The following is a 15,596-nucleotide window of genomic DNA, read 5'->3' as shown; positions in this document are numbered from 1 at the left end:
TGCATAGAACTAAAAGGAGGAATCCGCCAAGGAGACTCGATCAGCCCATTGTTATTCAATATGGTGATGAATCAAATAACTCACGAAGTAAGAAAACGACACGGATACCACATGGGAGCGCATAAAATCACGATACTTTGCTATGCCGATGATGCAGTACTAATTGCTGATAACGAAGATGATCTACAAAGGCAGCTCCACACCTTCAATATCACAGCAAACAAACTTAATATGAGAATATCAGTAGAAAAAACTAAATGTATAGTGATCAGTAAAGAGCCGCGTAGATGCAAACCAGAAATTCACGGCAAAATTGTAGAACAAGTAATGAAATTCAATTACCTAGGAGTAGAGATCACTAGTGACAGGGATATAAGAACAGAGACCACAAGGCAAGCATCAAAAGCGGCAAGAGTAAGTGGTTGCCTCCGAGAAACCATATAAAGAAACAAATATCTGACCACGGAAAGCAAAATGAAAGTATATAAGACAACAGTAAGACCAATCCTAACATATGCAACGGAGACAAGGACCGATATAAGAAAGACGAAACAACAAATCAACAATATCGAAATGAAAGTATTAAGATCAATAGCGGGCATATCATTAAGACACAGACAAACCAACAGAAGTATACGCGAACAATGCAAAATTCAAAATATTAACAGGTGGATAAAAACAAGAAAAAAATGGAACGAACATGTAAACCGAATGGGACCAGATAGATTAGCGAACATCTGTAAAAACAACAAGCCTATAGCAGAAGACCCGTTGGAAGGCCGCCAAAAAGGTGGGAAGATAATGTACAATCAACAACGACTGAAACAGAATAAGAGGCAGATAAACAGGAGTAATCCTAGTCGCACGAAGAAGAAGAAGAAGAAGAAGATGATTCAGAGGATGAGGACGATGTAGATATGGATTGCGATTAGTATTAACGAGAAATATCAGATTTAATGCTCATTTGTTTTTTAGTACTGCAGGTTTCAGTACATATCAGTTATGATCATCTTGTGTATTTTATGTATATATATTTATCGCGTCGTATAGGGTTAACTGCTTGCATTTTTTTGTATATATGTATATAAATATTTACGAGTTATTAGATATTTTATGTATACAGACATTTTTTATAGAATTAATTTGTTTTTTTTTGTTTTTTCTCTTATTTAACTCAGTTAAATTAATGAGTAAAGATTTTTGAAACGAAGCGCGTACGGTCCTGATTTCTCAGTCTTTTGCCAAACTACCACACACCTACCACTATGCTGACATGAGCGGCATCGCTGCGCGCAATAAGACTTAAGCTGCATTCTACCTGTAGCTTCTACTATAGTAACATCCTAGTACATCTGTTTTATCGACTTCGAAAAGGCCGTTGATAGGTGTCTTGAAACAGGTGGGAATAGATGACCAAGACCTCCGTATTATCAAAAATTGGTATTAACATCAATGTGCAAGTATAGTCTTATGATTTTGTTATAAGGGCTCCAGAACAAGTAGATGAAGAAGATGACTTTTTCGAATACTTGACGTTCACTGAAGAGTCAATATATTATAGTAATGATGTTGTAAACTAACATATATATTTCGTTATTGTGATGATTCTAAAAATCAGTATTTCTCTAAAACAGCGAAAAGATGATATGGCGGAAAAGTTGGAGATCCCACAATTGGTTCCTGCATTATTTAGAAATAGATGTCTAAACAGAATTAAATAATTTAACGTCTTCATAATTATACCTACATCACGGAGAAATCATCAGGAAAGTCGTATGATAAATATTTCGCAATCGTAATATGATTTCTCCTTTACAAGTGCACAGATTCTATCGTTACCAGTCGTAATCTCCTCCCCTTAAGTACGCATTGGACAGGTACCCTGTGCGTGTCGATAAAGAAGATTCGTCCGCATTCTAACCCAATGCAGAATTCGTTAAATTTTGCATCTCATTATTTCGAAGACTTTCTCTCTCAGACATAATATTGGGCATATAAGTCATTCCCTGAGGCAACTTTAGAGTCTGTGTATTGGGCAATTATATTTCCAACTGTCTATTATGAAGGTTGAACGGAAATAATGATAAAATATTTGTGATCAACAATTATAAGAGTCTAATTAATTATTGCTACAAACTAAAAATGTTAAGAATATAACAAACATACCTCGTAGTCGATGTCCACGACGTAAGTCAAAAACTTAAAAATTAAAGTATAAATGCATGCATGCGTCCAGACCACCTGCTATTATTCGAGCCCCTTATGGCAGCGGCTCTGTTCACTGAATTTAAATAAACGAGAGTGAAACCTATCAGCCTTAACACGTGCCCACGCAGAGATCATCCATTTATCCACAGACGTTGAAATTTTTTAGATATTCCGTGACTTGAAATAAACCAGGAGTAAGTCGTTACTTTAGAACCGTACTAAAATTTAACGATGTTTATTGCTGTTGCGGATCGTTATGAATATTATTCATTTTCACTTGCAGATATTTGGCCCAAATTTACCAACTTGAAACTGTAAAGATGAACAATGAACTGGCAGAGTTTACTGAATTCTTTGCGTGATCAGTACGACTGTTCTGTCATTTATAATGGATTCCTCACAATCTTGCTTTCAAGAAGGTACTCTTTTTACACTAGTCTATTTGGGAAAATATCATTGATTTCAGATACAGAAAAATCATAGATTATACAGATATTTGAAGGTTCTAAAAGGTATATGACGGGTAGCTGATGAAAAATCCGTGAAGACGTACAGCTGATTCTTGTTTATTTTTTTATTAAACAATCGTAAAAAGTAAAAAAGTCATTTGTTTGCTAAAAGCAATTTGCGAGTTTCTAAATTAAAATACATAAAGAGTTCACTAAGATAGTTGCAAAAAACCCTTAATTTTGCAGTAATTTATAAATGCTAATAATTTTGTTTTATGCATAATGTCACGTAATATCCATCCATCCATCCATCCAATGGCGCTACAGCCCAAATCGGGCCTTGGCCTCCTTCAACAGGCTTCTCCAACCATCTCTATTTACCGCTGTTCTTTTCCATGAACGCGTTCCCAGGCAGTTCCTGGCATCCTCATCGACTTCATCTTCCCATCTCTTTTTAGGTCTTCCAACAGGTCTTTTTCCCTGCATTCTTGCATTTAATAATTTTCTGGGGATTCTATTCTCATGCATGCGGACCACGTGCCCTGCCCATCGTAATCTCTGCAGTTTAGTATGTTGTGCTAGAGGTGGTTCGCTATATTGCTCGTATATTTCTCTATTGTACCTAATTCGCCAGTTGTTGTTTTCACTTATTGGGCCCAGGATCCTACGTAATATTTTTCTTTCAAACACATCTAATGCATTGGCAGATTTCTGTGTCACCACCCATGTTTCGCAACCATAACTTACTATGGGCCTGATTATTGTTTTATAGACCCGGAGTTTTGTTTTCCGGTGTACGTCTCGCGATTTGAATATGTGGCCCATCGCGAAATAGGCTTTATTTGCCAGCACAAGCCTTCTATTTATTTCCGGTTCTTCTTCATTGCTTGCGACCAGATCCATTCCTAGGTATGTGAATCTATTTACATGTTCTATATCGTCAATAAAGTGTTGTTGCACCGGTCTATTTGATCTGGTTTGTATGAGTAGTTTTGTTTTATTTGTATTTATTGCTAGCCCTACTGCTTCTGCACTCTGTTTCAACTCAACGTAGGTTTCTTCCGCTGCATTCATTGTTCTGCTCATTATGTTTATGTCATCTGCGTATGCTGCTAATTGGGTAGACTTGTTTGTAAGTATGTTATTTCCGCTCACCGTCAACCGTCTAATTACATATTCCAGAACAAGATTAAAGAGCGTTGGAGCTAGTCCGTCGCCTTGTTTCAGTCCTTGCGTTATCGTAAACGCATCAGTGATCTGTCCCTGAATACATACCTGTGCTTCTGTTTCTGTCATTGTCATTTGCACTAGTCGTATTAATTTTGATGGTATGCCAAATTCTTTCAGTATATTAGGTAGAATTGTTCTATCTATTGAATCATAGGCTTGTTTAAAATCTACAAAGAGATTGTAAACGTCCATGTCATATTCCCATGCTTTGGCTAGTATTTGTTTAACTGTAAATAGTTGGTCAATGGTAGATCTATTTTGCCTAAACCCTGCTTGATATTCCCCGATGATTTTTTCCGTTGAGAGGTTGTAGTCTTCGATTAATGATGTTTGTGAGTATTTTGTATCCCGAACAGAGTAAAGAGATGCCTCTATAATTCTGACACAACAGTTTGTCTCCTTTTTTATGAATAGGGCAGATTATACTTTTCTTCCATTGTTGGGGAATTTCTTCTTCTATCCATATCTCTCGTATTAGCTGGTACATCTGTTGTGTCAAATTCCTTCCTCCTTGCTTGAGTAGTTCTGCCGGTATTTTATCTATTCCCGGTGCTTTATGGCTTTTTTGTATGTGGATTGCCGTTTGGACCTCCTCTAGCGTTGGGGGTCTAGTTAATTCATTTTCTTCTCCATCTTTCCCCAGTTCTTGTTGTTGTACCTCCTGTCGTGCCTGCTGCTGCCACTGTTGTTGTAATGGTAGTTGTGTCCCTTTGTTTAGTAATTCCTTAAAATATGTCATCCAGGTTCTCTTATGTCACGTAATATAACTACTTAAAATTTTGTCAGTTAATGAGTTATTAAAGTGTGTTAAATTTCAAATAGATTGACCGAGTAGTTTATAAGTTATTCAATTTGTTTATCTCTGAGAGCGATAATTTAAACAACTGTGTTTGCCCAGGCACTCACTCTAGAGTTATTCAGAAGTCCAAATCGATTCTATAAGCGTACATTTTTAAGTTATATTCAAAAACCCGAAACATTTTATTAAATTTGTTATTGATAAACAGTTGGAACAACGGACTTTTTAGCTCATAAACAATTATAATAGCTTTTATCATTTTTTATGTTCAACGCTTGTTAGTAGGCTCAATAAAAGCTGGTGAAAAGCTCACTTTTCAAAATACAAGAAAACCTTCTATGACAAATAAGAAAGAAGGTGACATTTTTTTTTTCTAAAAATCGTATTTCCATTATTTATTAACAATAGGAGGTGAGTATTGAACAGACTATAAATGAAGATCTAAATTTTATTACTTATTTTATAAATGGTATATGCCAAAAAAAAGTAAACAATTATAACCCGTTAAAATCATGATACTCGTAAATTACCGCTATGGAAAAGTGGAGGGGTGAACTACAAAAATATTATTTATACTTATTAGCTACTTATCTTCATCAAATGTAATTATAATAAAATGAATTATTTTGTTAAAATAAAAAACTTTAAAATTAAATAAAAGAAATAAATATATTTTAATAATTTATAATTATTATTATATATTTATATAAATAATATACACTTATAACATAATAGTAAAATTTAATAACTTTTTTATGAAAAAATTTCATTAATTATTTATTTTTCAGGGATTTTCCGAGAGTTGAACATAGTACAATTCTTATTATTTTGTTGAGCTAGCTATCCCAGTTTAAAAAAAAAATGAAGCGCGCTTCAATTTGAAGTTTCAATCTAAAACAATCTAAAAAAAAAACGAAGCTCGACAGTTGTCCCCTTCACTTTTCCCTATCGGTATTTTACTCCTCCAGTATATGCTATCCTTAAGTTGTATCAGAAAATTTAGATCTTCATTTAGAATCCTTCAAATTTTTAGCTCTTACTGTTAATGTACAATGAAAGATTTTAAGAATAAAACCCTATACTTTTAAGAATAAAATGCTATCTTGTGTCCTATTAATCTAGAAGATTCTGTTTTTTTAGAAAGTGTGTTTTTTCACCAGCTTTTGATTATGCCTACATATAAGCGTGTGGCATAAACAATATCAAAGTTATTATAAATGTATATAAGCTAAAAAGTCAGCCCTTTTTCAAACAGTTTTTTAATAAAGAATTTAACAAAATGTTCAAGTTTTGTAAAATATTTCAAAAACTGAAGCTTCAAAGAATCAATTTCAATTTACAAAATATCTATAGAGTCACACTCTTTGGGCAAACACAGTTGTTTAAATGATCGCTTCTCGGAATAAACAAATTGAACATAAACATAAACTATCTGCCTATCTTGATGATATTTAGCTAACACCCTTTAATAACTCATTAATTGCCATAATTTCAAGTAGCCATATTTCATGCTGTTATACAAAAAACAAAATTATTACTTTTCATGGTCTACAACTTTTATTTGAATCATTTTATTTTTTTTGAAACTTTTTATAGGCAAAAAATATTTTTAAAATTTTTGAAGTTAAAAAAAAACAAAGCAAAACTAGTATGTCTTCACGGATGATCAGCTAACATTCATATAGCTTTTAGAACGTTCAAATATCAAAGATTTTTACGTGATTTTTTCACAGTTTTTCACAGTAAACTGGTCTACCCCGGTCGAGGAAAAAAAAACTGAAAAAACCTTATAAAGGTATTAAAAGGTCCGAAAAGGTATATGAGGGGTAGGTGATGACAATTATGTGGACACGTACTGCTAATTTTGCTTTGTTTTTTTTATTTAACAATGGTAAAAATTAAAAAAAAAGTTTATGCGTAAAAAATGTTTCTTATGCATTTTAGAGAAAAATGGTTAAAATAAAAGTTATAGATCATAAAAAGTTCTTAATTATTGAGAGATTCAAAATTAAAATACATAAAGAATTGACCGACACAATTTCAAAAAACCCTTATTTTTGCAGTAATTTATAAATTGTTAATAACTTTGTTTTTTTTTGCATACTAACATGTAATATAAATATTTAATATTGTGGCATTTAATTAGTTATTAAAGTGTGCTAAATTTCAAATGGATCCACCAATAAGCTTATAAGGCATTTTTTTAAAAACCATATTTCAATTGTTTATCAACATTTAAGAGCTAAAACTTGAACAAATTGTAAAAGAAGATCTAAATGTATGATCCAACTGATAAATGGCGTACACAGTGAAGAAGTATATAGTTAAAATCCGTTAAAAAGATGCTACTCATAAAACACCGCCACTGACAATGGAGGGGGAGAACTATCCGCTGAAATATCTTAGCTTGTTTTTTGTTATCGGTCGTAGAAGGTTCTGTTTTTTTAGTGTGTTTTTTCACCAGCTTTTACAACCGTGTGACATAAAAAAATATCAAATTTATTATAAACGTTTAGAAGCTAATAAGTCAGCACTTTTTCAAACTCTTTTTTAATAAAAAATTTAATAAAATTTTAATTTTTAATAAACCTTATAAATGAAGGCTTAAAGTATCGATTGTGATTTATAAAGTACCTCTAGAGTGACTGTTTGGGCAAGCACAGTTGTCTAAATAATCGCTCTCCGGGATAAACAAATTGAATAACTTATAAACTATTTAATCGGTCTGTTTTATTTTGGGAATTTTCAAAATAAAGAGCTTTCTATGATCTACCTTTTATTTCAAACATTTTTCTCTAGGATGGATAATAAACTTTTTATAGTCAAAAACTATGTTTTTCACTTTTTAAGATTGTTTAAAAAAACAAAACAAAATCAGCTGTAGGTCTTTACGGATTTTTCATCAGCTACCCCTCATATATCTTTTAGAACCTTCAAATATTTGTATAAGATTTTCTCAGCTTTTTTTCTTCATTAATTGGTGTATTTGTATTTCTTGAAAACTCTGTTAGATTACAAACATTGTAGTATTTCCGTAGATTTTTGTACTATAATATTTTGCAACCAATTAATCAAAGTAAAGTATATTTACTTTTTGATAATTTATGGCATATGGAACAGTTTTCTATTCTCTATACTTTTCATAATCGCACATTCCTTATTTATAAACGATTGCTTTTATATTACGTTTTATGATCATAAAATTTATTTATCAAATAAATTTCTTGATATACGTTTCTTTGGTCTGATTTCCATTTTTTTGTAAAAACTTGGCTTTACTATCAGTGGATTAGTCGGAAAGTAGGAGTTAAAGATAAGACGGAACCTAAATACAAAACAATATAACTATAAAACATCATCTCACACTCCTCGTCCATAGATAAGGTCATTTATCTTATAAAAGTGTATAGAAAAAAGTTTTAGTGAAACAGTAACTTTCTATAACCTTCAAAGGTGTGTAATTTGTGACAATATGACTTAAATTAAGATGAGCCACTGTATCTTAATCTATTTTAATACTAACCACTAAAACGTTGCTTGAATAGGTCCAATTCTAATACTATGTTAAATGCATATACAAAAGCAGTTTTACAAGGGTTAGTATATTGAAATGAGACAGTAGGATACATTTTGTATAATAAAACTTACTGATGATCAAGTTATCCTGCCTGTGTATAAAAAAATGGATCCATAAAATGATAATTGAAAAATTTAACTCTCAGAAAACATTTTTGAGGACTTAACAACCTTAAAAATCTGTATACCCAGTGGTAAATTCGGGAATCAGGTTTTACACATTCAAAATTGATACATCTTTAACAATTTTTTGGCTCAAATGAGTAAAAATAGATTGGAATAATATTAAAAAGATAATTGGATAAAAAACCAGCAGGTAGGAAGATATTGGGGTTCCAAAATTTAGGTTTTGAGACGAAAATTTTATATAATCGGCATAATGACACTAATATTGCATTTTGGTGCTAAGAGATCCTGATTTAAAATAGAAGAAGAGTGATTGATATTAGAAGTCAAAAAAGTCGAATAAGAGCCCCAAAATAAATAATAAAAATTAAAAATACAGAAAGAAAAGTACACAAAAATAATAAATAATTGGAAATCTCAGGTGCTACCCAAATGTACATATGAGAAATATTATCAGATCAAATAAAACATGATGTTCCAGAGTAAAATAAAAAGACGATAAGGTCGCCAGTAAATAAAAAATTATTTCTCTATATTAACCATATCGAATATTAGATAATTATGAATAAAAATAGTTAAAATGTCTAAAATGTAGGCAAACCAAATCAAAGTAAAATATATAAAACATCTAAAATAATAAATAGTAATATCCAATAAAATTTGAACCCAAACTAATATATCAAATAGAACTTTTTATAAAAACAGCACTACATGTAGAAATTTTATAATGATAAAATAATTGGATAAATAATTAAGATTTTATCTGCATTTCTAACATTTTCAAAATAAATTATGTAATGGTAGTTAGTGCTTTTTCCAGTTTTTTTTTATTTTCCAATTGAAATCGGGAAGAATTTTATTTACCGAATTAAAAATCTTAATGACGGGGAAACCTTCTGTTTTAATAATATATTTATAAACCAAAAACTTTTTTGAAATATTTATATAAGATCGAATAAATTTTGAAATTTTTAAAACTGATTAAAAAAAAATAAAAAAACCAAAAATATGGTACATTTTTCAATATATTATCATGTTTTGTTTTCCATTATTTTAAAATTAATTTAGAATACATTCCCTAATAATGTCGTTAAAAAAATTCAACTATTTTCTAAAATTACCACAATTTATTTATACAAATTTATACATTTCAATATTGTGGTATACATATAGTATCATTTCAAAAAGAATGAAACAAAATCCTATCCAAATGCAAATTATTTAGTAAAATTTTTTAAATACTTCTAAACGGTTGAAAGGGAGACCAGTTGCCCTAAGTTTTAAAAAGGCACTAAATAGTTAACTTGGCATACAAAAACATTCACATATATTTTTATAATATTAAAATTTATTTTTATAAATTGTTTTTAACCAATATTTTATTGTTATTTTAATTTAAGTTCAAAAAATAAAATAAAAACTATCGAAATCTAAAATCAACGTACCCAATAAACTGTTAACAAAAAGCACTAAACAAATACCCACTCCACGAGTTTCAGTTGGTAGTCGTAGTGAATGCACTGGTCGCGCGAACAAGACGAAGTTTCAGAGAAGACTGAAAGTGAATTAAAAATCAAATATGTTCTCTCCAATACCGTATGCACACAGCGAATGTTGCGTTTGGAACTTGGCTATGAATTTCTTTTCTACACCTTATAATTTGATTGAACCCAAAAATATACCGAATTCAGACACTGGTCTACAAGAAATACGAAAAGGAGAAGTAAACGTGTCAGCCACTCGTTAAAAAATTGTTTGTTATTTTAATGGTTTATTCATTAATATTTTACCATAAAAATTAAACAAATAATCCATTCAGATTAACTTCTTTAATTCAATGTTCAACACAAACTGAAAAACATGTATTGAAAAAATAAATGATGTTTAAACAAGCAACTGAAAACTTAAAACAGACGAAAATGCCACTTAACCATACAAACCAGCAGAATTTTGCCGAAAATGTCAATTTTAGGACGCTAAAAAAGATGCAAAAAAGTTTACCACTTTTACCCCCGGGCTTTCCCTTAAAACCCCTCACGTAGAGGGGGGGAAACGGAAAAAAATCGATTTACCAAAAATCTGTACGCCATAGAAAAAAATGTTTCAAATAAAAAATGTAGCTGAGATAATTTTAAACAAAAACGTTTATTAGCATTTTTTGTGTAGAATCAATCGTTCTCTTAGAAACAACGATTGAAGCGGTCTACGATCATCAAGGTATAGAGTGAAGCTTTCGTATGCATTTTTTGTATTTTGCCGCAAATGAACTTAGTTTTTTGTTAAATAAATAAACGTGGCGCGATTTTTGCCATTTTTTATGATTCTCATGAGATCAATACAATGTATCCCTTTCATTCACCCATTCACCGGCCACTATGGAGTTTCAATAACTGGAATCTAATCTTCAAAACCTATAGCATAACATTTTACTTTTAAGTTTTGGCAACAAATGTGAGGCATTTGAAATATGCTTAAAAAACTCTGGATTGAAACTTTTACATTACAAACGATCTAAAACGTTTAAAACTGCTCTTTTTTAATTATACTATAAATTTTTCTGCTATAAATTTCACCCAAAACCGTCTTCTTCTATGTAAAATTCAAAGACCAACAATACAACCTCTGCCCTATCAACTCCGACGTCCCGCAGGGTAGTGTTCTAGGGCCGCTGCTTTTCTCACTCTACACAGCCGATATACCAGAGACTAATAATACTACAATCGCTTCCTTTGCTGACGACGTAGCAATACTAGCTGTAAATGAAGATCCCATACAAGCCTCACAAAACCTGCAACATCATCTGAACATACTTAATGATTGGTATACGAAATGGAGAACAAAAGTAAATAACACAAAATCAGCTCAAATAACATTTACCAACCGTCACAACATATGCCCACCCTTAAGGATGGAAAATGTGAGAATACCAACAGTAACAGACGCTAGATACCTTGGCCTCCATCTTGACCAACGTCTCACTTGGAAGAAACATATCCAGACCAAAAGAAGACAGCTAGACTTAAAATTTCGGCAATTGTATTGGATTCTTTGACGTAAATCAAAACTTAACATCCAAAACAAAATTCTTCTATACAAAGCCATACTCAAACCTATCTGGTTCTAAGGACTACACCTTTCTGGCTGTGCAAAGCCAACGTGGCTGAATATTATCCAAAGATATCAGTCTAAAGTTTCCAAGATCGATAGTGGATGCACCATGGTACATAAGTAATCAAACACTACACTACGACTTAAAGATTCCTTTCATCAGAGAAGAAATCCATTGAGCCACGGAGTCACAAAATGAACTTACCATGCACCATAAAAATGAGCTAGTAAGGGAACTATTCAACAATGGTCCAGCCACAAGAAGACTACATAGAACCTGGCCCCAAGACCTACTTCAAAACTAAACCAAAATAGAATAAGGTGAGACATCATTGGAAGTCCCTCCTTCACGCGCAAAACCTGTAACACATTTACTTAATACTCTGTAATGATGTAGATTGTAAATAAACATATATAATAAAATAAAAAAAAAACTTTCATGTTGTAGGTTTTAAAGACTGATCTCCAACAATGGAAATTTCACTACGACCGGTCAATGAAAATAATAAATTTTATTGATCTCACGAGAATCGTAAAAAATGGTAAAAATCGTGCAAAGTTTATTTATTGAATAGCTTTATAGAAACTGACTTTATCTGCGACAAAATACAAAACTTGTATACAAAAGCCGCACTCTTCAACTTTAAAACGCATTTTGATTTTTGTCGATAGGACACTCTGATCAAAAGATATCGATCTTTTACCGTCGAAATGATACAAATTTTATTTAACATTGATTACACTCGCGGAACTTACATACAAAATCGCCGGTCGCTTTAAGCGTTGTTTCCGAGAGAACGTTTTATTCTACGAAAAAAGTACCAATAAACATTTTTGTTTGGCGCATCAAATGCGCTGGAGCGACGATATCAAAAGAGTCGCAGGACCAATGGAAACCCTAGCACACAACAGGGATGAATGGCGAGAAATGGGAGAGGCCTTTATTCGACAATTCGGATAGAAAAAGGGCTATAAAAAAAAACATTTTGGTCAAAATTATCTCAGCTATATTTTTTATTTGAAACATAGCTATATTTTTTATTTGAAACATTTTTTTCTACAGCGTACAAATTCTTGGTAAATCGATTTTTAGCGTTTTTACCCCCCTTCAAGGGGAGTTTTAGGGGGAAGCCCTGGGGTTAAAGTGGTAAACTTTTTTGCATTATCTTTGAGGTCCCAAAATTGATATTTTGGGCAAAATTGAGCTTGCTCGTATGATTTTTAGGGGTCAAATCTCTGACACCTGGACTAAAAGAAACATATTAACAATAAAATTAGTGATTACTATGCACAGAAGATTATAATTATAATCTGTGATATTTAGCACAATAAAATAACCATAAAACTAAACATACTAAAACGTGAAAACATCATAAAAGAAGCAGCTGAAGAACTGCTAGGCATGGAAGGTAAACAAAAAATAACTAGAACGAATGACTGATTTGACGACGTAAGATTATAACAGAAAGAAAAAACAGAACATATTTGCTGATGCAACAGGGACACAGAACCCGACGAGCAGAGAAGGAATATAAACAACCACTTAAAGAAGCAAAGAAAATTTAACGAATAAAGAAGAGAGAAAATATGAACAAAGAACTACAAAAATTAATTAAGCAAACAGAGGCAAGAAAGTTTTACCAGAAACTAAACAAAAGCAGAAAAAAATTCAAACCAAGAATAACGACATTTAGATTAGACATTTTTTTGCAGTGCCGTACATATTGACTGGTACAGAGATTTATAGGGCGCACCCCTTTATTTTTAAGTAGTACAAATGAGATGATTTGAGCCAATACGAAACTCAGTGATTTAAATTTAGTCGCATAAAAAATAACATTTTTGGAGATGCCGTACATTTTCACAGGAAAATTAATTTCTCTCTGATAAGTGGGATATTACGATCAAAAATTTCTGTACGGCATTTCTGTACAACCATCTTGACTTTTTCCCAGAAAATCTGGGTGATGTCAGTAAAGAACAAAGCGAACGATTCCACAAAGATATCAAGGTGATGGAAAAACGATACCAGGAAGAGAGTGCCTCGCATAGGAGAAAAAGCTACTTGAGAAGTTCTACAAAAAAAAAAGAGAAAGAAAATACAAAAGCATTGACTCCTGAAATTATTGTACTGTACAGACCTATACTATTACAAGATAAGAATTAGATTAAAGGTATTGTTGTGAATTTATTAATTGTTAAGTCTTTAATTTATAATGTCTTGTTCTTATCTTAATTCATTAAAAAGCACAATGAATGATATTTATTTATTTTCACTAAACATACATAATTTATTAAAAAGCGAACGTAACATTTTATCGCGAGCGCGTCGTCCGAATTAACTAACTGTTTTCAAAATAAAAGTTCCTCCATATTTATACGAAAACAGCTGCTCTAGAATCCCATGGATTTTGACCTCAATTGACCTGGTTTCGCCTCGAATGGACAGGCCTAATTCCGGAAGATTCGAATGGAACCAGTTTTTTTTATTACTTGGAGTTTATGCCAGCTATTCGAAAGGTCTCGTATATTCTAAAACAGAACAGCATTAGTCATAATATAATACGGTTATTTTTAGGCCAGGATTTTTATCGTAACATTGCCCCCCTCTTAAAAGATGGTTCCTCCTGGAACCTTGTCGGGACTGGAACCGGAACTGTATGCTGGTATCGGCAACTGGACCCTCTTTTACAACTTCCAGTTGTATAAAAATGACAAGGGACGGTTTTCTCTCCGCACCAGTAACTATGCGGATTGCAACAGACTAACACCTGGACTTCGGTGTCTTTGAAGATCTCCTCCACCATATTTCGGATAACCCTCCAATCTAATTGGCGGCACTCCAACTTTGGCATGGCTAACTTTTGCACGTCGGACTCTAGTACGTGCTCTCTCAATTGAAGTAAGGCTTCCCATACATCTCGGTAGGTAGGTTGGTCACGGGCAGTGTCTTTTGTTACCAGGTAGAAAAGGTAACGTGATGCATCTTGGAGTTTCAAGGTTTTACCGGGAGCTGGCACCTGGCATTGAAGTTCTGCAACTCGACCAAACTTCCTTCGAAAGACGGATGCCAACCCTGGTGCGTCTTTGATACTGGCCGGGATGGTGAGGGCCAGCGAGTAGTCATCGGGGAGCGCTAGTAGATCTTGCTTTTCTTCAGTGGTAACACCATGTCTCGCTTTACCGGTACCTCCATAGGCACCCATGAATTCCTCAAACGTGAGGTCAGACACATCGTGGACTTGGTTTACTTCCACTTCTTCATCTACGTCGTGGTCACCTTCGAAAGACGCCAGCCGGTTATGGTGTACTATCATCGGCTTTCCCTTCGGAATCTTGCTTATTCGGTAGATGACATCGTTGATCTTCTCCATAATGAGGTATGGACCTTCCCAAAACTGCTGCAATTTGGGAGAACAACCTTTTCGCTTCTTGGGATTATACAGCCATACTTTGTCGTTCTTCTTAAAGCAACCCTTTTCGGCTTGTGTATCGTACCGTTTCTTCATTCGGTCGCTAGCGATCTGAAGGTGGGAACGGACCAACTCATGTACATCGTCCATTCTTCTTCGTAATTCGATCACATAATCTTCACCTGCTACATCTTCTCCAGGTCGACACCCAAACTCTAGATCACAAGGTAGTCGCATTTCGCGTCCGAATAGGACTTTCGCTGGTGTCTGGCCTGTTGATTCGTTAACAGCAGATCTGTAGGCCATTGTGAAGAACGGAAGGTATTGGTCCCAGTCTCGCTGATGATCGGACACCATCTTTGTCAAATATTTGCCAACTGTCCTATTCATCCGTTCTACCATACCATCAGATTGCGGATGATATGCTGTAGTTCTTGTTTTCTTCATGCCTAGTCTATCACATATTCCTTGGAATAGATCGCTTTCGAAGTTCCTGCCTTGGTCACTATGGATCTCCAAAGGCACTCCAAATCGGCTGATATATTCTTGGATCAACTTATCTGCAACGGTGGCGGCCTTCTGGTCTGGAAGTGCGTAAATCTCGACCCACTTAGTGAAGTAATCCATTACTACCAGCATGTACTTGCCTCCATTTTCACTTTCTGGAAATGGCCCAGCGATGTCCAA

The 15,596-nt window shown here is 33.3% G+C and overlaps 1 protein-coding gene across 1 annotated transcript in view; it reads right to left on the bottom strand.

Moving 5' to 3' along the window:
- The window catches only part of Hmgcr (HMG coenzyme A reductase), a 206,248-nt gene extending 196,225 nt beyond the window's left edge, over positions 1-10,023 (bottom strand). The window contains exon 1 of the mRNA XM_072545430.1: positions 9,834-10,023. The gene's annotated coding sequence lies outside the window, so the exon portion shown is untranslated. The remainder of the gene's footprint in view (positions 1-9,833) is intronic.
- Between the last annotated feature and the right edge of the window lie 5,573 nt (positions 10,024-15,596).

The sequence above is a fragment of the Diabrotica undecimpunctata genome, chromosome 10, assembly GCF_040954645.1.
Source record: "Diabrotica undecimpunctata isolate CICGRU chromosome 10, icDiaUnde3, whole genome shotgun sequence".
In the NCBI taxonomy this organism is placed as follows: domain Eukaryota; kingdom Metazoa; phylum Arthropoda; class Insecta; order Coleoptera; family Chrysomelidae; genus Diabrotica; species Diabrotica undecimpunctata.
The sequence above is the reverse complement of the archived record's forward strand: the minus strand, read 5'-3'. Positions and strand labels throughout refer to the sequence as shown.